Source organism: Macrobrachium rosenbergii, chromosome 51 (genome assembly GCF_040412425.1).
Source record: "Macrobrachium rosenbergii isolate ZJJX-2024 chromosome 51, ASM4041242v1, whole genome shotgun sequence".
Classification (NCBI taxonomy): Eukaryota; Metazoa; Arthropoda; class Malacostraca; order Decapoda; family Palaemonidae; genus Macrobrachium; species Macrobrachium rosenbergii.
The window spans coordinates 64,949,214-64,976,859 of record NC_089791.1 but is presented as its reverse complement, the minus strand read 5'-3'; the positions used below and the strand labels follow the sequence as shown (position 1 = coordinate 64,976,859).

Genomic DNA, 27,646 nt, shown 5'->3' with positions numbered 1-27,646 from the left:
AGAAGATAATGCCTCCATCTCAAGTATTGTTGAAGATAGTCTGCTGCTCTTTAACCCTCTTTCACTTGGACTAAAGTTTTTCTTGAGCTTTACTATATGATGAATACTCTTCAGATGTGGAGGACACATCTTGACACCCTCTGGGAAGGTTGCTTCCTCTTATTTAAGATCAACCCTGGCGCTATGGTACGAGGTTTCCTTTTTGATGTCATCAAGGGAGTGGTGTTTGGATTTGTAGCAGTTTTACTGCAGAAGTCAGGATTAGTTCATACATTAATAACCCCCTTCAGGCCATTTATTGCCCAAGGATAGTCATACCTGTCCAACTGAAAGAAACTGTTTTCTTCTTTGGCTGACTTAATACTTAGTAGATATAACTCTGCTATATCATTGCCTGTATTGTTTGCATCAGGGTTGACTTTTTCTCTTCTAGTGATTGTAGAAGTAGCAGTAACCATTTCTTGCAAAGTGACGACTCTTCCTACTGTCATGTGATGTGTTGTAGCCTAGGCTTGATGACATTCATCTCTTGGTGTAGCATGCATCAATGCATTGCCACATTTTATTTTTATATCTCCATTATTTATATCCCCCTTGTTTCTTGTTATTTATATTTTCCACGTGACATTCACTTTTACAGCACCTAAATGTTAGTCTGCCTATCAGTTATTCCTACCCTAATTTGTGTTCAGTAGACAGCATAGTTTTCTGAGATGTTAAGTCCAAACCTCATTTGCAAATTCCCAGTTGTTACCATAAGTTGAGGTATCTACATCCATACTCACTTAGCAAGTTAATTTGCTGTATGCACAAGCAGGCTAGTCTGCTGTCTCGTGATTTTCACACCCTTGTGAAGGTGATGGGTGTTTTTAAGACTGGTACTAATCCATTGAGGGAGGTCCTCTCAGTTCCATGTCTCATAGGTGCATTAATAATTGCTAGTTTGCAAAAGGTGATGATTTTGATGATGAATCAGGTGGCCCCTCAAGGGCAGCATAGCTGATTCCTTAACCTGAGCTACCCCTGCTCTGAGACCTGCTGCCGAAGGGTCTAGGTCTTCCAGTGAGATTGAGAGACAGATCACCAGCTACAATTGGTTCTCATATGTGATTTATACAGTATAATATGAAATGCTTAATGTGTGCGGTATGCTGTGTTATGAAATAATTGTTAATATATAAATCACTTTTATACATTGCACACCTGTCTCTGAATGTTGGAGGAAAAAAAGGATAAACCCAGATATGTGAAACTAGCAAACAGCTTGGGAAATTTTTCCCATGCTTCTTGTTTTTACCTATATTAATGTGAGGAATTTGTGTAAATAGATCTTTATCTCAAAGAATAGCCTGAGTTAAAGTAAAAGCATGTACAGTATTTAGAACCCGGGTAATTGGGGGTTATCTGTACATCTACTTCCATAAGAAGTATAATTCCTAGAATGGGAATTCTAAACTACAAGGAACTCTGTCAACCATGTTATGGCATACTATGAGAATGTCATGAACAGTTCTTGAGTAAGATTTTTTTTAAAGAAAGTGTACCTTTCTTGACAAAGGTAAATTTATTAAAATATCATCCTTGATTCTTAGAAAAAGATAAAATTATTTACATCCAGTCTCCATGAATCACCAGTAAATTTCAGGTAAGAACAGAATATTTTGAGTGGTGTTGGTTGGTCCATCTTTGGTTCTTCATCTATTGCTGTGAAATCCTTATTCTTCTTTTTTTTTTTTATTGAAACAGCACTGTGGCTGTTCTTAAGAAACCAGGAAGAGAGTCAAATCCCCATATCCTAGGTTTAATTGGAATTTCTACCACATATCTGATTCCTCTCTAGTAGTATTTTTGCCACATCTTAGTGTTAGCTAACAACTTCCAGATGTGGTATTATCAGGCAAGAGAAGTGCCAGTCTGGAGAAAACGGGCCAGCACTGCCAGTGCTTTTAGTCATGACTGAATAAATACAAACCCCTTTTGTAATTTGAAACACCACCTTCCCACCTAGTCCAGTTAATATACGTCTGTTGGCAGAGGTCAGAGAGTAAGCAACAGAATGGAAAGTTTTCCTTGTTGACCACCTCTTTCTAATAGCAGTTGTCACCATTTGTACACCCTTAACAGGAAGGTGATGCATATGAAAAAATAAGCTTTGATGTGGAGATATAACTGCAGACCTTGCAGAAGAGTTACCTATTGAAACAGTCTTTCTCACATAGTATACTGTGCTGTAAGCTTTGCTGTTAATTTACACTATAACTAACACCATTAGTTTACTTAAGTAGTTACTAAATGTTAAATCTCATTGATTTTAATTCTTGACCACTATTAGAAACTTTTTTTTTTGTGAATTACTGTACTAAAATTATTAATTTTCTGCAGGATGAGAAGTGTATTGCTGGTTTTCGAACGGCATTAGTAGAGAAGTGTTCAGAGTATGCCAATGATTCAACCAGCCAGCAGTTGCGTGAATTGTTAGGCAATGAAAGTAAACATGTGGGCCTATTGATCTCAGAGAGAGTCGTTAATCTACCACCACAGTTTGCATTGCCAGTTTTTGAAAGTTTATTGTAAGTAAATTGTTTTCGTGTTTGAGTTTTAACATTATTATATTAAACGTGTGTTTATATAAGCTACGAGTACTTACCAAGTAATTACATAGCTATTAGTTTCTACTAACCGGCAGCTAAAATTCTGAAATTCGCAGTAGTGCTACTTTTGTTTTGGCTAGGCGAGTGACCCCGCCCACTTTTGGGGTAAGAGAGTAATCAGCTCAGCAAACGAGCTCAATATTTTTCTTCCGGAGATGGCTGTGGTTACAGTGATTGGCAACAGCAGTTTTTTGGAATTTCTCCTCTCTTTTGATCTTGGAATCATTGCTGAAGTATTCTCTTTATGGTAGCCTTTTTTGGCATAATTAGACAGTGTCAGGTTTTCACAGGAGACAAAGTATTATCGATTTTGATGTTTTTGAGAATTTTTTGACTCGTGACTTGTCAAGAATGTCTGATTCTGGCTCTCAGAGTTGTAGGTGTTGCAGTAAAGGCTGCAATATGCAACTGACTAAAGCCTGCTATGACCCTCATACTCTTTGTACATCTTGCAGGGGTCAGTTATGTTCTCATGATTTGACTTGTGAGGAATGTGTTTCATGGGATCTAAAATGTGGAAGACTTTGAGTAGTCATTTGACCAAATTAGACTGGAACAAAAAGAGGAAAGCAGTGGCTAGAGCTAGTAGCAGGAAGATTTTAGCTAGTCAGGTGTCTGCTAAATCTGTTTCTGATAATAATTCTGATTCCTTGTCTATTGTTCCAGCCGATCCTTCTTCTCAGTCTGTACCAGTCACTCCGCAACCTGGCTCCCTTACTCCCAATCCTGACCCTATTACCATTCTTGAATCTGGAATTAACCTTAAGTTTGGATTATTAGTTAATACGATGGAGAAAACTGGTGCTTCTGTTAAAGTCCTGATGAACAAGGTGAATGTGAAAGGTGGTGGTGAAGTGTTAGTGGAGGAGGTGGCTGTCTGTTCCTCTGATTCTCCTTGGCCAAGGTCCCTAGCAAACTCCCTAAACCTGGGAGGAGCCAAACTGGCGGCTCAAAGGAGGTCGCTGGGGTCTGCTTACAGGCAGTCGCCCCCTTAGTTGTACCTGTTACAGAGTCCCAGGTTACAGCAGAGCGCTGCTGGAAAGACGTCTCTATGGAAGTGGATTGTCTTTCATCTAGTGTTTCCAGCAGTGATTCCAGTCCCAGGCGCCAATGATGTTTTCAAGGTGAGTCTCACCTTTTAAAGAGGGGCACCCTAGTGTATCTCAGCCTCCTGCAGTTCCTGTTTAGAGGGTTAAAGAAACTTCTCCAGAATGTCTAGCTTCCTGTAGCTTTTTGGGAGTCTGGAACGTTTCTCCCAGGATCATCTAGAGTTAGTGGGACAATTTCAGCCTACTAGCACGCTACTGCTTGTAAGCGCTCTTCTGTATTGAGGACCTCGTCTTCTTCTAAGCACCCATCCTTAGTTTTGAAGGATTTGCCCATGCATATAGTGATGTCGGAGCGCTCACCAGCACCCATGCGCCCAGCTCCTGTTCCTGTAGCTCCTGAACAATCAGCTTGACCTGAATCTTCTTTGACTTCTGAGAAGCAGTCTTTGGTGCCAATGTGCCTAGTGGCACCAGAACTTCCTTTACGAGCTGAACATGCTGCTCCTTCTTGTATGGCTCTTTCCGAGCGCCCTTCGTCTTCTGTGCATCCATCATCTCCTGAGCGCTGCTTAGCCGAGCGTCCTTTGGTTCCTGAGCAGTCATTGGTGCCTATGTGCCGTCAGCTCCCAAGTGTTCTTCAGCTCCCGAGTGCTCATCAGCCCCTGGGCACCCATTGGCGTCCATTCACCATTTGCTGCAAGATATTCTGTTGGCGGCCAAGTCCATTTCTGCTTCCGAGCGCCCAATTTCATCCGTTCCTTCAGTAGTGCCGTGTCTTCTTTTCGTGCTGCCTACTCCTGCTTCGGCAGTTGCAGTTTCACTCCCAGTTACGTCTTTTTCTTTTCTTTGCCTTCTGCAGCGCAACAGGTTCCCACTCTTATGGATCCTTCCTTTCAGTTGATCCAACACAAATTGGATAATATCCTGGGCTTAATTCAGAACTTACCGCCATCGGCCCCCCAGCCTATTGTGGAACTGTCACCCATTTCTTCTTCTGAGGAGGAAGAAGTGGAGCCTGTTACCCCTCCTTCAGCGCATGCCTCTTTACTCAGTTTTTTGCTGCCGACTTTTCCAGGCTTCTTCTCTCCTGTAGCTCTGGCTTCAACATACTTATGAACAGTCAGATGACTTCATCGAGGCTACCTAAAATGGTGCTGTCCTCCTCAGCTAAGAAAGCTCTCCGTGAAGTGGAAAGCTGGCACTTGAGCAAGAAGGAGCAGGGAAGAGCCTCTTTTAGTTGTCCTCCGTCTAGATAGTCGCAGAGAAGATACCTTTCTTATGTGACCGGAGAGGCCCCATCCCTGGGAGCTTCTGTCTCCTCTCAGGGAGACTTCTCTGGGTTGAGTGACTCCTCCAGACGGTCAGCGTTCAATTCAGCTAAGATTTTGTTCTTGTCCTCGGAATTGGACCACCTTATCAAACACTTGTGTAAGGTCTTGGAAGTTCTCAGCTTTCTAGAGGGCAGTAGGAGTTCTTGCCCACAAATTAAAGGATTGCCCTCATATTCCAGAAGACTTCTCTTCAGATTTTTTGGGGGTCATCTCATGCCTAGATAAAGGTATTAGAGATGGTTCGTTTGAATTATCCTCGCTATTTGCGATGGGAATTCTCAAGAAAAGGGAGCTTTGGTGTTCCTACAACACGAAGGGAGTTACACCCTCCCAGAAGTCTGCGCTCCTCTTTTCTCCTCTCGACAAGAAGCACCTATTTCCTCAGGCGACTGTACCGCAGATTGCTCTGATCTGCTGAAGAAGTCCACTCAGGACCTTCTCGTAAAATCAGTGAGGCGACCTAGAGAGTCTCGGTCTTCAACTCTAGGAAAGTTTCTCCAGTACAACCTCAGTCCTTTTTGGGGGAGAGGCAGACAATGAGGCTTCCCAGACCTCACAGAAACGCCCATTTCACCCTCGGGCAATCAAGAAGTCCTCTAATAAACCACTTGCACGTAAGTGAGGATCTAGTCGTCCACACACCTGTGGGGGCAAGACTCTTCCACTTTTGGGAGCATTGGGAGGCGAGAGGAGCGGAGAGTTGGATTGTACAAGTCGTGAGAGAGGGTTATTCGATCCCGTTTCTGAAGAAACCTCCCTTATCCAACAAGCCCGTCTTATTGATGGCCTACTCATCAGGCTCCAAGAGGTTTTCAGCCCTCTCCCAAGAAGTGTTAGCACTCCTCGTAAAAACAAGGCAGTTGAACTAGTCAGGATACCTTTCCAGGTTCTACAATTGGCTGTTTGTAGTCCATAAAGTTTCAGGGGAGCTGGAGGCGGTTCTTGGTGTGAGTGCCCTGAACTTGAATGCGTGCAAAACAAAATTCAAAATGGAGACGCCCGGTCCGTCCTAGCATCCATTCGTCTGGAAGATCAGATGATTTTGATAGACATGAAAGATGCCTACTTTCATTCCCAGTTCATCAGGACTCAAGGTTTATGTTCCAGCATAAGGTGTACCAGTTCAGAGCCCTTTGCTTCAGCCTGTTTACTGGCCTGCAGGTATTCACGTGTGTACTAACCTCAATAGCGAACTGGTTACACTTGATGGGGTCAACATTTCGCTGTCTCTGAAACTTGCTTATTCGCTCCCAGTTGAAGGAAAAATGCATGGAGGATTTACACAAGACCCTTCTCTCGCATGAGTATTTGGACCTATTGACAAACTTCCCAACGTCTCAACTGACTCCTTCTCAGGAGACAAGCGACTCGTTCAATTGTGCCTTCAGAAGATAGACAAATTTCTCGCCCTTCAGTCCTGTTATGTGAACAGCTGGGTGAGCCTGTTGGGGAATCTCTCATCCATGGAAAGTTCATGTCCCTGGGAAGGCTGCACATGAGAAACTTACAGTTCTTTCTGAAAATAAGCTGGAACAGAAAGAGATACCTGGATTTTTTTGTTTTTCCAATAACAAAGGAAATAAAAGAGGACCTTGTTTGGTGGAATTCATGAGACAAGCTCTCTCAAGGAAAGTCTCTCCTCTTTCTGAACTCCGACCTAGTATTTTATTCAGTCACATCAGACTAGGTTGGGAATCCCTCCTGGGAGACAAGGAAGTTTCAGACCTTTGGACTTGAGAACAGAGGAAATGGCACATCAAAATGAAAGAATTGATGGCAGTTCACTGGGGATTGCAAATGTTTGCATCAGAGGTGTCCGGAAAGACAGTGACCATCCACTCAGACAACACCATGTCACTGTCTTATGTCAAAAAACAAAGGGGAACTCATTCGTTTACCCTTTGCCAAGCAGCAAGAACCCTGCTCATTTGTGCGGATCAGAATCAAACCCAGATCTTAACCAGGTTTATTCAGGGAAATTCAGCATGCTAGTGGACAAACTCAGCCGTTGAAAGCAAGTTCCCCATGGAATGTACTCTGGACCCCCTTGTATGCTTAGAGTTGTGGAAACTGTAGGGAAGGCTGGTTCTAGATCTGTTTGCAAACCAAAAAGAACCATCGTCTCCCTCTGCATTGTTCGCCAGTGCCAGTTCCGCAGGATTGGTTGAACATGGACCTTTATGCCTTTCCCCTATTCAAGATGGTGAGAGAAGTAATAAGTTCCGAAATCATCGAAATGTAAAGATGACTACTGACACCGTTCTAGCCAGCACAGGAATGGTTCCCGGACTTGCTGGAACTTCTCATGGATTTTCCAAGGCTGCCTCAAAAACCCAAACTACTCAAACAGCCACATTTCAGGCAGTTCCATCAAGGACTGTCCACTCTGGCTCAGACCTCTTTCAGACTGTCTACGGATTGGTACGAGTGGAAGGATTTTCAAAGGTAGTTGCAGACGCTATTGCTCCTTGTAGATGACATTCCTTGAGCAAAGTTTATCAAGCCAAGTGGACAGTCTTCCATGACTGGTGCAGGAGACACAACATCTTGTCTTCTAAGACATCTATAGCGGAGATAGGTGATTTCCTGTTCTACTTAAAGTCTTCTAGAAATCTGTATACTTCAACCATTAAAGGCTACAGGCCAGTGTTGAGTTCTGTATTTAGACGTAGGGGTTTAGATCTCTCCGCTAGTAAAGATCTTTCTGATCTCATCAAGTCGTTTGACATGATTAGACAGAAGGAAGATAAGCCAGTAGCCTAGAATCTAGATGTGGTTATTAACCCTTCGCCACCGGGACGAGCTACAATGCGTCTTTTAACGGTACAGTAATAAAAGACGAACTGCGAATACGCCTATCAGCGTTTTCATCCCTCCTCGAAAAGCAGAGCTGTTTTCTTCAGCTTGGATGGGTTTCAGGCGTAGTATTGTGTCTGAGAGAGGTGCAGAAGCTCCACCCACTATTCATTCTAGCCAATGAGTGTCCGATGGTCGTCGTGGACGTCATATTCATATGGGATATTATAGGGGTATCGCCCAGCAGCACATGTCAGTGCGCCTCAAGCTGTTATGTATGAAACATTGTCACGATCTTGTGAGTAAACCATTTGGATTGAAGGCTAAACTTTTTCTCCTTTTGATTGCAGTTATTTTACAGGTTTTTTTATTTTTCAGTATCATGATGTCGGATGATAGTATTTCAGATCCTGGGTAGGAATACCTGCCAGATCTGTCAGATGATTATAGTGATAGTTGTTATAGTTGCTTAGAGGATGACAGCGACACCGAGATTTTAGAAGACATTGAACCCATTGGCGATGAAGGTTGGCAGTTCATAACAGATCCATTTTGTGACAAGCGCCTAGACCCACCTTGATTTCACGGAGGGTGACAATGGGATCTCTGTTTGCACACTGACTTCACCTGCCCACGAGATGCATTTGTTTCTTTTTTGATGATGATGATATTGACAGACTGTGTGAATGGATGAATGCTCGGGCAGAGGAGTATTTTTGGTCAACAGGAAAGTGTACCATGTTTTTGAAAACTTTTTTCATTTTTTTTTACACTAACATGTAATTTTTATTATCATTACTTTTTCTACTACAAGTTGTAGTAGTAGTGGTATTACTGTTGAATTTTTTTATTATTATTATTGTTATTATTATTATGATTATGATTATTATTATTATTACCAATGCCATAAACATTCATTGATGTATACTAACTGTTTCCGTAAGAAAACTAGTATATACTGCTATTACTACTGGTACTATTTTACTAATACTTTACTACTTTTTTTCTGCTACTTTATTTCTACTACTTTACTACTATTTCTATTTCTGCAATTACTTTTTCCACTAAATATTCTCTTTTTTTCTATATATATATATATATATATATATATATATATATATATATATATATATATATATATATATATATATATATATATATATATATATATATATATATATATATATATATATATAGATATAGATATAGATATAGATATAGATATAGATATAGATATAGATATAGATATAGATATAGATATAGATATAGATATAGATATAGATATAGATATATATGTTATATATATATATATATATATATATATATATATATATATATAGCCAAACAGTGAAAAATATTCATTGGTATGTACACAATGTTTTCACATAAGAATATAAATGAAAAATATGAATAACAGAAAGTTTAGTGGGAGCAAATGATGACTGATATACTCGCGGTCTCATGCGGTATGCAAGCGTTATCGGCAGTGCAACAGGCCAGTGGCGAAGGGGTTAAGTGGCTGTTACAACCACGTTTTGAACTCCAGCGATCTATCTCTTTGAGGGACCTAACTAGGAAGACTCTGTTCCTAGTAGTGTTAGCTACTGTCAAGCGGGTAAGTGAGCTACACGCTTTTGATAAAAAGATTGGATTCTCTCAGGGTAAGGCAATTAACTCATTTACCATAGGAGTCTTAGCTAAGAATGAGACCCCTTCCAATCCCTGGCCTCGCTCATTCATTATTGAAAGTTTAGTAGATATTCTGGTTCTGGAGGATGTAGAAAGAACTCTTTGCCCTGTAAGGGCATTGAAATAGTATATACTTGGAACAGAATCCGTGGGTCTTGAGCAATCTTTGGTGCTCAGTAAAGAATCCTTCTTGCCCTCTTTCAAAAAATGCCTTGGCATTTTTATGAAGGATCTTATTCTTGAGGCGCACTCTCAAATTAGGATGTGTTGCCCGTAGTGAAGGTTAAAGCGCATGAAGTGAGGGCGGTAGCCACATCCCTTGCTTGTAGGCTTAATTTGTCTACCACCTCTATTATACAAACAACGTTTTGGAAATGCAAATCGGTGTTTGTATGTCATTATTTGTGTGAAATTGAAACTGTCTATGAAAATTGTAGTACCTTGGGTCCTATTTCGGTTGCTGGTATGGTGTTGTGAGAAGGAGTGTAGGAAGTCTTCCTTCATCCTTCCTATTTTCTCGCCTTGATTCATGGCGTCGAGTTGTAGGGGAGCCTGGGGGTACTTTGTATTTGGAGTGCTCATCAGTTTTTTGTCTATTAATGGTTGGGTAATGGTATTTTTAATGTTTGGCTATATAAACGATTATGTTTTTATACTCTAGTTTTGTTTTTTGGTACTGTTCCCAGGGCAGGGGCAACTTTGTTAATTCTTTGTGTGCAATCAGACACTCCTTTGCAGCAAAAAATCTCGCTAATGTAGTAGGCGACTCCTGGCTACACTGCCATGCCGCTATATGTTACGTTAAGATGAATGCCATCCAGAGGCAGTATTTTCCTGTAGCAGCTCTCTCAACAGGCAAGGAACCAGCAAGCACTTTTACCAATGCTAGCAATTCTTCTATTTCTTTTACATTACAATTTTAATGTGTTAAGATAGATAATCCATGCATCCCACTTCCTAGAATGTGGAGTTCAGCTTTGTAATTACTTGGTAAGTAGCTTATATAAAAATGACATTTTTATAATAAAATAGTTTTATATATACTTACCAAGTAATTACACAATCAAAGCCCTCCCTCCTCCCCTCACATGGTTAGGAAGGCATAAACATGTTGAGCTTGTTTGCTGAGCTGGTTCCTCTCTTACCCCAAAGTGGGTGGGCAAAACAAAAGTACCGCTACCGTGAATTTCAAAATTCTAGCTGCCAGTTAGGAGAAACTAATAGCTATGTAATTACTTGGTAAGTATATATAAAACTATTTTATTATAAAAATGTCATTTACCAAGCATATAAATTAGTCTTCTATTCCTTACATAAAATAGCTGAGGAACAAACACCTATTAAATTCAGATATGTTGTTTAAAATTGTAATATTTATACAGGATTATTGAATAATCCCAGTTATGATTGTAATTTATGAAACTATTGTTCTTTTTTATTAGTGTTTACCATACCCATGTAATGGAGTTAATGAAAAGTATCTGGAGTTCAGTAATGATATTTGCTGTGATAGCTCATTGTGTTCTTTCTCAGTTTACATTAGTAACCAATGAGGTGGAGTTTTAAGGAATAGAGTAGTAATGCTAAATACCATATGATTTCACAAAGCTAGACTTCAAGGTAGTGGATTTCATAGCATGATAATTTCCTGGAGTTGTTCTTAGGTCATACTTTTCTATTAATTTCCATTTTTATATAAGCAACTTACCCAGTAATTACATAGCTATTAGTGTCTTTTAACCGGCAGCTTAAAATTTTGAAATTGCATGTCACACTAGATTGTTTTGGTTATGGCGACATGTCCCACCCACTTTCGAGGGGAAGAAAAGGTACAACATAGCAAAGAGCTTCAATTTGTTTCTGCCGGCTGTGGCTGAAGGACTGTGGTTGGCAGCAGCTTGAATTTTGAAATTTATACTTTGCTGGTTGTTTGTTCTGTCTACGATTGGTGAAGTATTTATTTTAGTAGCGTTTCAGCACAATTTAGATAGTGTTAGGTGAATTTTGATCATTGGTTTACGAGTTTTTGCCCGTTTTTTGGACTTGTCTTTGTAATTTTCCATGATGTCTGACACTAGTAGTTCTAGTATTAGGTATTGTAGCAAAGGCTGCAATACTAGACTTACCAAAGACGCCTATGACTCTCACACTAATTGTGTTCAATGTAGGGACAAACTTGTTCAGTTGACTTATGATGTGAGGAATGTAATGAATTGGATTTAAAGAAGTGGAAGACTTTAGATCCACATCTTAAGAAACTAGCTAGAGATAGGAAGAGGAAATCTATTGCTAGGGAATGTAGTAAAACCTTAGCTAGTCAGGATTCATCCGCTAAGTTGGATGCAATTGCACCTGTAATTTCTTCCGATCCCGTTCCATCTCCTCCATCTGTGGAATCCTCTCCTTTACCCGGCTCTCATGTTTCCAATCCCAACACCATCGTCAGTCTGGAGTTGAAAATCAACACTCACTTTGAAATAATTGTGCAGTCAATCGCTAAATGAGTCAGAGTGCCCCGTGGCGCCCATTGCTAGTGCAGTGGTAGTGGAGGAGGTGTCTGTTTAGCCCACCGATTCTCCTAAGCAAAGGTCCCTGGCATACTCCCCAGCACCTGGGAGGAGTCAAACTGGTAGCCTAAGGGAGGTCGGTGAGGTCTGCCCCCGAGCAGTCCCCTCGGTTCAGTCCATTGCTGAATCCCAGACTGCAACCAAAGGCTGTTGGGAAGGCGCTCAGGTGAGTGTTCACTGTATGTCCTCCAGCTCTGAGGATTTTAGTCCCAGGTGCTCACGGCGCTATGCGAACGAGTTACGCCCGCTGAAAACGCATGCAGTGGACTTTGAGATCTCTTCTGTTCCTTGTAAGAAGGGCAAGGATTTAGCGTGCCCTCTTGCAGCCACTGGGGTAGCCCGGAGCAATTCTCTTCTGCTACATAAGATAATGACCGTAAATTGGCGCTGAAGCGCCTCGTGGCGCGTAACGTTCTTCGTTGCATAAGGAAGCCCCTTCATCAGGAGTTGTGCGCCCAGCACCTTCACCTCTACAATCAGCGCCTGAGCGGCCAGCAACTAGCATCAAAGCGCCCAAGCTCCCATTTTCAGACGAGCGCCCGCTCGGTTGACACAATTCAGAGCAAACAAACTAGATAACATTCTAAGTTTGCTTCAGAAAGCTCCTCCTACAGCTCAGATGACAGCAGACTTAGCACTTTCTCCTGTGACTTCTGAAGAAGAAGTCGTTCCAGATCAAGATGTTCCTCCGTCAGCGTACTCTGCATTATTGAGACCCCTGCTAGCGACCTTCCCAAGCTTCTTTTTGCCAGCTACTCCCTCCTCTCCCGCTTCGACTTTCTTTATGGAAGCTCCCTCAGCTGGTTCGTCGAGGTTACCGAAACTGGTTCTCTCCTCCTCAGCAAAGAAGGTGCTGAATGAAGTAGAAGTATGGTTCTCTGAAAAGAGGGAGCAAGGTAAAGCAGTTTTTTGTTTCCTGCCTTCCAAGTTGTCTAGGTCGAGTTATAGGTTTTATGCAACAGGAGATGCACCTTCTCTGAGAGTCTGCCTCCTTTCAGGGAGACTTCTCCAGCCTTATCGACTTGGCTAGATCAGCTTTCACCTCAGCTAAAATTATGTTTTCATCTTCATTTCTAGACTGGGCGGTGGGCGCACTAGCTTGCAAGATTAGAGACTGCTTCTTTTTACCTCAAGACACATCTGCGGACCTCTTAGGAGTACTTTCCTGTACTGACGGGCATTCGTGACAGCACACAGGAGTTAACTGGTCTTTACACCATGGGTGCACTTAAGAAAAGAGAGCTTTGGTGTTCTTTTACTTCAAAAGGCGTCACTCCGTCTCAGAGATCTTTTTCTTCAGGCTACAGTACTAGACATTGCCTCTGACCTGCAGAAAAAGAACACTCAGGACCTGCTCTCCCAGTCTGTGAGATGCCCCAAGGATTCTTCAACTCTTCCTCCCAGATCTTCGTCTCGGCTACAGCCTGCTTCCTTTCAGAGCTCCCGTTCTAGAACATATACTAGAATGAGCATATACCTGTTTCCCACAGCGTTCCATCGAGAAGTCTTCCTCCAAGTTTTCCACTTAGAAATGAAGATATATTCCTCTGTGCTCAGGTAGGAGTGTGGCTCCTCCTCTTTTGGGAATGGTGGGAACAAAAAGGAGTGGAATCCTTGATAGTGTCTGTCCTGAAGGAGGGCTACACTATCCCCTTTTTGAACATAGTCCACAAGCTTGTCAAATTGACGGCTTACTCTCCAGGCTCAGAGATTTGCTGCTCTCTTGCTAGAGGTTGAGTCTCTTGTTCAGACATAGACCGTAGAGGTAGTAGTGGACATTCATTCTCCAGGATTCTACAACCATCTCTTCATAGTACCCAAGTCATTGGGGGCTGAGACCCGTTTTGGACGTAAGTGCACTAAATGTCTTTGTCAGAAAGACAACCTTCAAGATGGAAACAAACCAAACTGTCTTTGCATCCATTCACCAGGGACAATGGATGGCATCCATTGACATGCAGGGCGCTTACTTTCATATTCCACTTCATCCGACTTAGAGAAATTACCTCAGGTTTGTGTTTCAGGGCAAGGTGTTCCAATTTTGGGCTCTGTGCTTCAGTCTCTTGATGGCTCCTCAAGTGTTTACCAGGGTATTGGCTCCCCTGGCGAAATGGCTTCATTTGTGGGGATAAAGATCTCTCTATACCTCAACGATTGTTTACTACGTTCCCACTCGGAAGCTCAGTGTATGTAGGACATTGGCACAACTCTTCTCTTGGCCCAAGAATTGGATGTCCTCATCAATTGGAACAAGTCTCTCCTGACTCCTTCTCAGGAGATTCCTTATTTATGAGTGATGGTCAGCTCTCGGGATTTTTGGGTTTTCCCAGTCCCAAAGAGAATAGACAAGTGTCTTCAGACAATAAAAGAATTTCTGGAACTAGATTCTTGCTCCTCCAATCAATGGTTGAGCCTTCTAGGTACCCTCTCGTCCATGGAACAATTCATCACTCTGGGAAGACTACACCTGAGACCTCTGCAATTTTTCCTCAGATCCAGCTGGAACAGGAAAAAGTTTCCGGGCTCGTGTGTTCTCGATAAATTTAGAAATCAAGGAGGATCTTCTTTGGTGGAGTTCCAGGAAGAGGCTATTAGAAGGGAAACCTCTTCTCCCTCTGAACCCCAGCCTAGAGTCCTTTTCAGATGCGTCGAACCTAGGTTGGAGAGTCCTTTTAGGGTTAAAAGAAGTGTCAGGTAGGCTACCTGGTCTCAAGAACAGCAAAACTGTCACGTCAATGTAAAGGAGTTACAGGCGATATTTCTGGGCCTACAGTGCTTCGCTTCAGAAGTTCGCGGGAAGACAGTAGCAGTGCATTCAGGCAGCACAACGGCACTGGCTTCCATCAAGAAACTCACTCTTTTTTTCCTGTATGAAGCGGCAAGGAGTCTTCTTCTCTGGTTACACCAGAAGAACATACAATTGACAACGCAGTGTATCCTGGGGAAACTCAATGTTGTGGCAGATGATTTGAGCTGTCAGAAACAGATTCTTCCCACGGAATGGACATTAGACCCGTTGGTTTGTCTGGATCTGTGGAAGCTCTGGAGGAAACCCATGATAGATTTGTTTGCGTCCTCCAGGAATCACAGACTACTTCTCTTCTGCTCACCGTTACCAGATCCCTTAGTATGGGCGACTGATGCAATGTTGCAGGACTGGTCAGGCAAAGATCTGTATGCCTTTCCCCCATTCAGTTTAGTGAGACAAGTCATCAACAAATTCCGGGGTCATCAAAACCTGTCCATGATTTTGATAGCCCCTTCTGGCCAACAAAGGAGTGGTTCCCAGATCTGCTGGAACTTCTTGCGGACTTCCCGAGACTTCTGCCCACAGAAGCAACAACTTCTCAAGCAACCTCACTTCAAACGGTTCCACCAAAACCTGTCTTCTTTGGCCCTAACAGGATTCAAACTGTTAAGTGATTGCTCCGAAGAAGGGCTCTTCAAGAGCGGCTGCAGACGCTATTGTGAAGTGCAGAAGACAGTCATCCGATAAAGAATACCAGGCTAAGTGGTGTATCTTCAGGTCTTGGTGCAGACGAAATAACTTGTCCTCTTCTAATACCTCTGTAATAGAAATAGTGAACTTTCTTCTGTTCTTACGCACCACTAAAGGACTTTCCATCTCTACCATTAGTTACAAAGCAATGCTTAGCTTGGTTTTCTGCCATAGAGGAATGGACTTATAGTCTAACCAGGATTTGTCCGACCTTATTAAGTCCTTTGATGCTGCAAAGCTTAAAGAAAAACCCTTGCTGTCCTGGAATCTAGATGTAGTACTTAAGTGGCTGACCAGTTCACGTTTTGAGCCCATGCAGTCTATCTCTTTAAGGGATCTTACCAGAAAAGCTTTTTCTGGTCGCCTTGGCCACTGCCAAAAGATCCAGCGAAATCCATGCTTTGGGAAAAAAATGCCGGATTTTCTCAGGGGAATGCAGTTTGCTCCTTTTCCCTAGATTTTTTGGCCGAGAATGAATCGCCATCGAATCCATGGCCTTGTTCTTTTACGATCAAGAGCTTGTCTGAGATAGTAGGCCTGTCTGAAGAAGAAGAGCTCTCTGTCCAGTAAGGCCCCGTAAGTTTTATCTTTACAGAACGAAGACTATTTCTCAGGGACTTGATTTCAGAAGCACATTCCATGGTGAGCGAAGACTCTTTTGCTCATGCAAGGTAAAAGCCCATGAGATAAGAGCAGTTGCCACGTCTTTGACATTTAAGTGCAATTTATCCCTCACATCGATTGTGCAATCGATGTTTTGGAAGTGCAAGTCAGTGTTTGTATCTCATTACTTAAGGGATATCGAAACTACTTACGATCAGTGCAGTACCTTGGGTCTGTTTTATGCAGCTGGCATGGTGTTGGGAGAGAAGATGTAGAAAGCAATGTCCTTTCTTTAATCTCTTCGCCTTGCTTAGTGTGTTGAGTTTTTTTTGGGGAGCCTGGGAGTACTATGTACTTGGAGTACCCTCCAGTCCTTTGGTTTTAATGGTTGGGTATTGGTGATTTTAATTTTGTTTTTTGGTGATTATGGTGACTATTTGCTCTGGTTATTTTGTGTGGTACTGCACCCTGGGCAGGGCATCTTGTTTTCTTTGTTAGCCCTTGGAAATTAGTCCAGCGCTACAGAACACCCACTTTAGTAGTAGGCCCTCAAGGCTTTACTGCCTCGCCTCTACTTAATAAGATGAGCGCCAGCCAGAGGGAGTATCTACATGTAGCAGCTCTCTTATCAGGTAAGGTTCAACAACTTTGGTTCAGTGTTAGGAAATTTCTATTCTCAAACTCATCATTATTAATAATGTTTTGGGGTAGATATGTCCAGCCTTTCCACCTCCATTCAATGTGGGAATCAGGTATGTAATTACTGGGTAAGTTACTTATATAAAAATGACATTTTATAATAAAATAAAGTTTTATGTATACTTACCCAGTAATTACATGAACGGAGCCCGCCCGCCTCCCCTCACTTGGACAAAGGGCATAAACAAACTGAAGCTAGGTTTGCTATGTTGTACCTCTTCTTCCTCCCGAAAGTGGGCGGGGCACATCGCCATAACCAAAACAATATAAAAATTTTAAGCTGCTGGTTAAAAGAAACTAATAGCTATGTAATTACTGGGTAAGTAAATATAAAACTTTATTTTATTATAAAAATGTCATTTTCGAAAAATAACGTCATTTTCGAAAAATAATGTCATTTTCGATCAGGTGTCCAGTTATTTTTACAATATTCTTTTAATATTTGCTGAATTATGTTCCCGTAGGGCTCCACTTGTAGTACAGTAAACCCCCCGTATTCGGGGGGGATGTGTACCTCCCCTCCCGCAAATAGCTAAAATCCACGAATACTTAAAAACACTTAGAACTGCCTATTTTGATAGTTCAAACACAAAAAAATCTCCAAAAATGCTTATACCTGAGTATTTTAATAGTTTGATCACAAAAAATGCATTTAGTCATGAAAATGATGTGAAAATACAGTAATTAGTGAATATTTCTTAGTGAAAAATACTGCGAATGGGCGAATTTTCCGCAAATAATGTGTATATATGTTCCACAGAGAAATCCGTGAATAGGTGAGTCCATGAATCGTGAGACCGCGAATATGGGGGATTTACTGTATTTCTTGTGTGGCATACTTTGGATAATACTAAAGGTTATTTACAGTTTGCTTTTGTTCATAGTCTTTCATTTGCACTCTTTGGTCAATTCACACTTTGCTGTTCGGTGTGTAACTTACTTTGCTCCAGTTTTCACTTTCCACGTAAAAAAACACTAAACACAAGCCAGATTTAGTTTTAGGTATTTGACATGTAGGTAGGTCCAAAAATACTTGAAATAATTATTATATAATACAGTTAATGATGTTGCATCTTTGCATACCTTCTGTTTTCTCCTTCCATTCATGAGTTTTAGTTCTTGTTATATCACCACTTTCTGTCAAAGTAAATGACTAAATCTATTTCAGTTTTAAAGAAACGAAATAAATTTTCTATATATTCATTTCATAATTTCCCAAGGGGGATTAGTGCCATCAGTACGTCTTATGTGGTGCATTGTATGCATTATTTAAGGTTCTTTGCAGCATCTCTTCTGCCCCTAGCTGCAACCCTTTTCATTCTTTTTACTGTATTGCTATTCATATTCTATTTCTTCCTTCTTACTTTCCATCCTCTCCTAACAGTTATTTCTTAGTGCACCTTTAAGATATTTTTACTCTCGATTTCCTTTTGAGTGCTGAATGGCCGCATAGGTCCCAGTGCTAGGCCTTTGACCTAAATTTTATATTCCATTACATTCCTTACTTTACAAATGTCATATTGTAGCAGAAAATTACTGCAAACACTAATATAATATTGAGAAGATTCACTTGTATGCCTCAAAGAAAAAACAAACTTTAAAAAGAGACTTTGCTCTACACAATCCCTTCTTGCTATTATTATAAGGAGCATTATTTAAGTGTGATTATGTAAGTTGAAAAAAGAATGAACAATAACCTCATTACTGCATAGCAGAATTCAGCTGGACTTTGTACTTAACTTTCAAAAAACTATCCTTAAATCTTGACCACATTTGTTTTACTGCACTTTCTTAATATGCCAAATTGCTTAGAGAGCAAGGTAAAAAGAAAATAACCTGCAAAATGCACTAGTATTTGTTATGCGTCCATCAAGTGTCATGTTTTCACAAGAAAAATCCAAATTACAGATAGCTGAGCCATTTCACTAATTCCCCATCCGACTGTTTGATTCGGTAACAGAAAGCTATTGAATGAATGAATGGTATACTCACATGTTAACATTACTGTTAGTAGTAATTAATCCAGAAATGAACTTCATTGCAATATGGCTTGGGGTTTACATTCACTGTGACATTATTGAACAGATATTCTATACTGATTAAGGCATTATTATGATGATTTTGTTGGCCAAGTTATTTTGAATACCAGAATATGAAAATAGCCAGATGTCATACTATTCAAGTTAAAGACAAACTTGTTCTGACTTAGCATTCAGATACAATGTATCAGTGTCCTTGAAGTCTCTCTCTCTCTCTCTCTCTCTCTCTCTCTCTCTCTCTCTCTCTCTCTCTCTCTCTCTCTCTCTCTCTCTCTCTCTCTCTCTCTATTACTCCAGAGCTTTCTCCATTACTCCAAAGCTGTGTCTTATTGTGTTTCATTTCTGTTACATGAAAGCTTCATATAAGTAATTTACCAAGTAATTATGTAACTATAGTTTCTAACTCGCACAGCCTTTATTTAAAAAATCGTGATAGCACTTTGATAATTTAGTGTAGGTGACAAGCCCCGCCCACTAACGGGATTATTGGAAACGACTTAACAGAAAACCTCATACTCTTTGTGTCGGCTGTAGAGTAACATCAGGGTTTTGCTGCAGCTTTTGTTTACTGATTTTTCGGTTGTTGGCTGGATTTCGGTGAAATATTATCGCTTATTTGAGTAGCCTTCAAGCTTAAATAGCTTTCAGGATAATTTTTTCTAGTTCCTGGTTATTATTATGTCTGATTCAAGTTCACCTAGTTCTGCTATTATAGTGAAAGTTGCAAGACCAGATTAATCAAATCTTAGTATGATTCTCATACAATTTGCAGTAACTGTAGTGGTCAGAAATATAGTAGGGAGAAAGCTTGTGCTAAATGTAATGATTATCAAAAGTAGAAGGTATGTTATCTCAACTAGACAAGTAAGAGAGGGGTAGACAAAGGAAAGCGGCCTCTAGAGCCTAGAAACAAGCTTCCCTTAGCCTAGTTTTCTACCCCAGTGCAGTGAGAGGCACAGGGACGGTCAGTCCAGGTGCTGCCGTGAATGGGTGCATGTTAGGTGGGGTGGGGTCCTCCAACCACCCCTCATCACTTTCGGATGAACGGCCTTCACCTAAGCTGCCGTGACGTTGCGACCTTCTACGGGACCGGGTCCATGCGCGCACACGCACACGTGCGCGGGCACAACTTCACACTCCCCCCCTCCCCACTGACCCATCTCTCTCACTTTCACCATCACTTTCTGTCTCGTCCCCACCAGCCACAATTGGTGCCTCCTCCTCCTCCTCCTGAGACTCTCCCTCATAAGCACTGAAACCACTGAACTCCAGTTCACTTTCATGCTGTGGCTCTTGTATGGACATTGGGGGCAAATACTCGTCATCATTGACATCGGGCATGATGTCCTCATCACTAGATGACCAACTGCCATCAAAATGAGGACTTTCCACCTGCTCTCGATCGAGCTCCAACAAGTACTCATCAATGTCCTTTTGTTGGAGGCCTCCCAAATGCTTACGAATGCCCCTCAGGACACCCCGATGCTTCCTAGGGGTCGTAAAAGGCACAGGATGTGGTCCTTGGTCCCTTTCGGCCACATGTGGCCGTACAACACGGCGTTGAAAAGCTGGGTCACCTTGGGTGCTTGGTCCCTCTCCAGCATCCAAATCTAAAACTCACCTCACACGCTCACTACCGACAGGCAATACGCGCCTTTCACGGTCCTGACGACGTTGGGACATCTCTGCAAACGTCCTATTGCGTCACAAATACGCTAACACTCACATAAGTTCTGCAAAACACAAATGCGTCGAGAAATCGCTCTCCGACGATGCGTCGCTGATGCTTTGTAGTGCGAGAAGAAAGAAATTTGCGCATGTGCAGCTGATTCATGCTTGTAAACAAAACAACAGCTTGATCCGTGAACTCCCAGCATCCCTCAAGGCGCGTGATTTAAAATCTTTCGCAAACTAGGCCTATAACTATTTTTCCGGGAATATTTAAAAAAATTTTTGTAGTCGACGTATTTTACGTCCACTTGGCACCCGACAGACAATTTTTGTCAATGTAAAATATGTCCAGTCTGCGTTTAAGGTCACATTTTTTGGGGCTCCACATTTTCTTTGGAATGATGCCTGCTGCCGACGTCAGGCAATATTGGAGGTGGAATTTTTTTTTAAGTATACCCAATGTGCCCGGCATTATGCCCCATGATGGTTTCCTGGTGTTGGACAGGTATTTCAACGCCTTCAACCAAAGGGCCATACCCGGAATAACCCAGATCGCCTCATCTTTGTCCGCCCAGTGTTGGACTACATTCGTGAATGGTGCCAGTTTTCGTGGTTTTCTTCCAAGAACCTTTCTTTGGATGAGGGGATGATGCCATACAAAAGGGCGTCTGAGCATAAAAGTGTACAACCCCAAGAAGCCAAAGAAATATGGTGTGAAGTTATTTTTATTACGGAATCCAACACTGGATACGTTGTGGACTTCTGTGTGTATTCCGGGGTCTTCTCCACACTGCGTGACACTGTCTTCGGTCTTGTGGATCGTTTCCGTAACCAGGGATACCACCTATTTATGGATAATTATTATAACTCGGTAGCCCTGGCCCAGGAACTGTATGAAGCAGGTGTGCATGTCAGTGGTACCCTTCGGTTGGTGTGTGGGGCCCCAAATGTCCTCAAGAGGTTTGCTAGCCAGCTGCAACATCTGGCAAGAGGAGACAGAGTGGCGGCAGAAGGGAGATGTCTTCGTCATCTGTTGGAAGGGGTCCGACTCATGCCCATGATTACGACTCAGTCATGAGCCCATCCAAGAAGAGGTCGTTCAGCGGAAGAAGACATGTCAGCAGGGCCGAGTTATGTATGAAGAGTTTAAGTGTCCAACGGCCTACTGTCATTGGGCACTACAGTAGGCACATGGGAGGAGTTGATCTCTTTGATTAACTCATCCAGTATTATCCTTCGCCAGGAGAACCAGGAGGTGGACACACAAGCTCCTCAAATACCTCCTTCAGTTGGCCCTCCAGAATGCCTACATCCTCTACTGTGGGTACAACTCAGACACCCGGAGGTTGTCCCACATCCAGTTTCTTGAGGTGGCGGGAATGCCCTCATAAACTTTAATCCTGAGGAGTGGCCTTTCAATACCGCCCCCTTTCCCGAGCTCCAGATCTGCCCGAGAGGATAGGGCAGATGTCGCTAGGAGGGCCAACCTCGGTCGTCCTGCTCCTGCCGACGCCGCCCTTGATGATGCCGCCCCTGCTGATGCCGCCGCCCCTGCTGTCCCTGTTCCTGCTGCCGCCTTCCCTCACATTCCAATGTCCCGTCTGGTAGTGGACCCTGTGTGTCGGCTGCAGGCAGGGGATCACACACTGCTACCTGCAAGGTAGCACTTTGCAGGATCGGGGACTGTAATATATATATATATATATATATATATATATATATATATATATATATATATATATATATATATATATATATATATATATATATATATATATATATATATATATATATATATATATATATATGAATGTCTTTTCTATAATACTACAATGTAATATGAATATAAGAAGGCCCATAAAACAAAGAATAACAAGAGCACAAAAGATCAGTACGTTACGCTCGGAGAGTTCGGGGATTTTCCTACATATCAGAAATACAGGACATGTCATAAACTGAAGTGGGACGGAGTTGGTTTGCAAAAGTAGCTGTCCTTACAAAAGAAAGATGCTGGAATCTGCTATCATCAATCAAACCAACAATATGAACCTGTCAGGAGGACATTGGAAATCGGACGACATCGACGCCCTAATCCTCAGACCCCTCCTGAAGAAGATGACCCAAGAAACGCGACCTCCAGATCCGTCGCCAAACGGGAGCTAATGAGGCCAAAAACCACTAGGGAATTGGTCATTCTCCTCCTTCTTAGGAAACGGTCACTCTCATACCATCGGAGACTTAAAGCCACACCTTTATGTTTTGTATATATACCCTTGTAACATCTCATCTGTCCATATTCTACCAGTGAACAGGGGCACAGAAGCAAGTGCCCGAAATATATGGTTTCAACGTTCAAAGTGTTTTATGGGCCTTCTTATATTCATATATATGTATATATATATATATATATATATATATGGGTATTTTTTGGTAAGCAAAAATCTAACATTCTAGTGATATTCAATCATTTACCTTCATTTTGCAACGAACAGGAAGTCTCTAGCACAATATTTTGATTTATGGTGAATTTTTGAAAAAAACTTTTTCCTTCCCTCCGCACACGCTAACTCTGCTGAAAATCTCAGAATTTCTTTAGTCACCTTGTTGTAATTTTCACACTGTTTTCTATTAGGCATTACATAAAGTGTTATACATGAAAATGTGTGCAATTTCATGTGTATTACCACAAAAAATAACTCATGGTTGTAGCTTTTATCAGTTTTGAAATATTTTCATATAAATCATGATAAGTGCCAAAATTTAAACCTACAGTCAACTTTGACTCGACCGAAATGGTAAAAAAATGCAATTCTAAGCTAAATCTCTTACATTCTAGTAACATTCAATCATTTACCTTCATTTTGCAACAAACGGGAAGTCTCTAGCACAATATTTCGATTTATGGTGAATTTTTGAAAAAAACTTTTTCCTTCCCTCCACGTGCGCTAACTCTGCTGAAAATCTCAGAATTTCTGTAGTCACCTTGTTGTAATTTTCACACTGTTTTCTGTTAGGCATTACATAAAGTGTTATACATGAAAATGTGTGCAATTTCATGGAGAATACAACAAAAATAACTCATGGTTGTAGCTTTTATCAGTTTTGAAATATTTTCATATAAATCACGGTAAGTGCCAAAATTTCAACCTTCGGTCAACTTTGGCTCGACTGAAATGGTCGAAAAATGGAATTGTGAGCTAAAACTCTTACATTCTAGTAACATTTTATCATTTACCTTCATTTTGCAACAAACGGGAAGTCTCTAGCACAACATTTCGATTTATGGTGAATTTTTGAAAAAAACTTTTTCCTTACCTCCGCGCACGCTAACTCTGCTGAAAATCTCAGAATTTCTTTAGTCACCTTGTCATAATTTTTGCACCATTTTCTACCAGGCGTTGCAGAAAGTGTTATACATGAAAATGTGCTCAATATCATGTAGAATACAACAAAAAATAACTCATGGTTGTAGCTTTTATCAGTTTTGAAATATTTTCATATAAATCACGACAAGTGCCAAAATTTCAACCTTCAGTCAACTTTGACTCAACCGAAATGGTAAAAAAATGCAATTGTAAGCTAAATCTCTTACAGTCTAGTAATATTCAATAATTTACCTTCATTTTGCAACAAACGAGAAGTCTCTAGCACAATATTTTGATTTATGGTGAATTTTTGAAAAAAACTTTTTTTACGTCTGCTTAACGAATTCATGCATCATTTTGTGATAATATTTTCTCTGTGTTGCTTTGATTGTTTTACAATTTGTTATATACCAAAATCATTGCAATTTAGTGTACTATACAACAAAAAAAAACTCATTAGCTTTAACTGTTTTGTTCACGCCGCGATTTGTATACAATTATATATGAAATTTTTTTTTCACACTGTCATATATTTCAGTATTTATATATGATAATGATATTTTTCATTTCTGATGGTTGCATACTAAACTTCAGGCAATGAGAAAAAAGAGCCAAAATGAACTCTTAATCTTAAAAACTAAGCATGCTGTGATTTTTTGAAAAAACTTTCTTTCCACTTTGGCGCTAACTCCCAAACCCAGCCGGCATACGGCAGACACTTTTGTAAATAGAGGCTTGGCGTTTAAAGGTTAACAAGTATGTTTCTGTTTTCAACCCAGCTCATTTTTCACATTGTAATCAAGACTGCAAGAGAAAGTAAGGATCGTATCTAGACTTAGAGTTTGTGGGAGCACATGCAAGCTTCTGTCAGATAGTTGATGACTTATTAATATTAGATTCAGTAATGGAGTTTATAGAATTCATGAAGAATCCAAGGGAGTGGTAATGTAAATGTTTATATTTAAAAAATCAAATTGTTTGATAAGAATTATTACTTATAACAAATGATTTTCTCATCAGTGATGTTTGATGCTTGTGACATAGGTTGGATAAAGTAATAGATAAGTTGTTTGTTACTGCTCTCATCATGATTACGGCTGCAGTCTCCTTAATATTAGAGTACAGTAATTGGGATCAGAGTGGTCTTGTACATCATGCTTTATGAAAGATTACTGTAATGGTACGTCTGTTTCGGTAATGATAATCACCTCCAACGCAATGCAACTCAAAAGCCATAGTGAAATTGTGCTATTCATGTTTTGTAATTTCACTTTCACTCATCTTCAGTCTAAAATCTCATAATTTTCATCCAAGTAGGACTAAGTTTTCCTACTCCTTTTGGTGCCCAGAGGAGTCTAGTTTACACCATCACTTACTATTCTATCGGGTGATGCAAAAGACACAAGCCATCTCTACCTCCCCTTCAGTATTATTTCATCAATATGAGGAACATTTGTAATTTTCCTAGTGGTATCATTTCTCACTCTATCCTGCTGTCTGATCCATAATATTCTCCTTAAAGCTTCTTTCTGAAATTTACGTAATTAGTCTTGGTTTTACTCTTCGTACCATGATTCATGTCCATAGACATTAAACTATATAGGTTGTACTAAACAAAAATATGTAAACATGCTAGGATTCTGTAGTAGACAGGGATATCATAGAAGTAGTTAGTGATTTTAATGAAAGATTAGCCTTAGTATTACCTGTTCCAGTAGTGATCAGAAAACCAGGGGCTGTGGTATGATAATCCTGCACGTTGAACCTATCGAGTTACTTCACTGTACTAGAAATTTTACCAAATGGATTATTAAAAGCATATATTAAACACAATACAGCTTTGGTGTTAGCTGTAGAAGTGAGAGAATAATTTATTAATTATTTTGTGTGTATATCATAATTTTTAATGTTTGTGACTTAGTCTTTTTATCAATTATACTTACAGGAAGGAGCTTGAAGAAGCCAAAACTAAGAAGATGCCCTATGACTTTGCATACCTCATTCTTATTTGCAAAGTGTTTTAAACATGAGAAGAAAAAGAAGAAGAAAATAAAACTGTTGAAACTGAGATCTGGAGCAATCCAGAGGAAGAAGTCATAGCTGAAGTAAGTTATGTCTTATTAATTTGGAGTTTTTATGTATGAGATTTAGAGGCAAAAAAATTACAATTAGCAAATTTGCCTTATATGGGAAAATGGTTGTACAAAGCATTCCTGTGATTTGAAAGTAGGTTATGTTGTCATTGGTGGGGTGTTAACAATAATTACTAGGGAACTCATATACTGTAATATCATTATGAAAAGTATTTCACCAGCATTCTTGAAGGTATGAGCCCTTTGTTACGTAACTTACATAATCTAGTCCCTATGATTTCTGTAGATAGTGTTCTGTTTGGCTATTTTGATTATTTCCTCAATAAACCAACACTAGTGATCCAGTGTTAATCCTGGCAGTATGTGTTACTTTTAGCCTTGCTCCTCGGAGTAATAATTTCTGTTTTATTCATAAGCTTAATTAAAGGGAGTAACAAATAGAAAAAGGAGCAAACATGGACTTTCTGCTTCGTAACACACTGAGCTCATCACAGATGTCACATTTAGCTTAATTTTCTCTTAAATTTATGTCTCTGGACATCAAATCTTGTATTTTAGTCAATGGTTAGAAGACAAGTATTCATGTAATTATGATAGCATATAAGCATTGACATTTGAAACTTAAGAAAAACCTATTGGAAAGTTAGAATATCAAGTTGAAAATGCTTTTTAACACACCTAATGAATATCATGACCTAGCCTAGCTTACCTTAAACAACCTACATTAGTTTACAGTTGGGCAGAATCATTAACATCGAACTTGGTGTTATGATGAAGTGTTCAGTATCTTGCAATTTATTGTATAGTATACTGAAAGTGAAAAGTAGAAGGCTTTATAGGTACCCATCATTAACATAACCTTGATCATTATTAGGCAAAGGTATAGCTGGTCTTCTAGCTATGTAACAGGTAATATCTCCATCTCATTAACTGGCTCAGTGGATTTTATTGATGCCAGTGTTTTCACAGCATCACTGATTTAAGATAGTCTAGATAGTTGATTGCAAAAGTCAAAGTTCCTTGCGATGGCCATTACTGTACTGGCATTGTGCCTTTATGCTTGATGATTACTCTGAATTTCCTTGCAAGATTAATTGCCTTCTTCCTTTTACCTGTAGCTGGAGACAGATGGGTGTTTTGAAGACATGGTGGATGCATAAAAAGACAGTGTAGATACAGCAGGGTATAAAAAAGAAAAGACAGTGTAGATACAGGAAGGTATGAAAAAAAAGACCCCAGAGCATAGTGGCTGTACAGTATACACTAATGACTTTATATCAGATTAGGAGATGAGAAGTACTACTGCTGCCTGGATGCCCAGCATTCATGAGAGAGTATCTTACTGCATATTGCTTGTCTTGGACAGAGGACCTTCCTGAACTACGCGGGCATGGGACTGGTCGAGCCAAGGACCGAGGCCAGGTGCATGCGAGGGTGATGGCCGACCCCGAATTGAGGGCCGCTTCAGCCCAGGTGAAACGATCTCCCGAGGAGAGCAGAGCGGCTCGCGAGAGTCGAGCCGCGCATTCGTCTCCCCCGAGCCAGGCTGGCCGCGCGGGCATGGCCGAGGACTGGGAGGAGTCGAACGCGCGGC

General features: G+C 40.8%; 1 pseudogene; it reads left to right on the top strand.

Annotated features, from left to right (window-relative positions):
- LOC136833076 (protein BCCIP homolog) overlaps nucleotides 1-27,413 on the top strand; it is an 81,270-nt pseudogene extending 53,857 nt beyond the window's left edge.
- The last annotated feature ends 233 nt before the right edge of the window (nucleotides 27,414-27,646 follow it).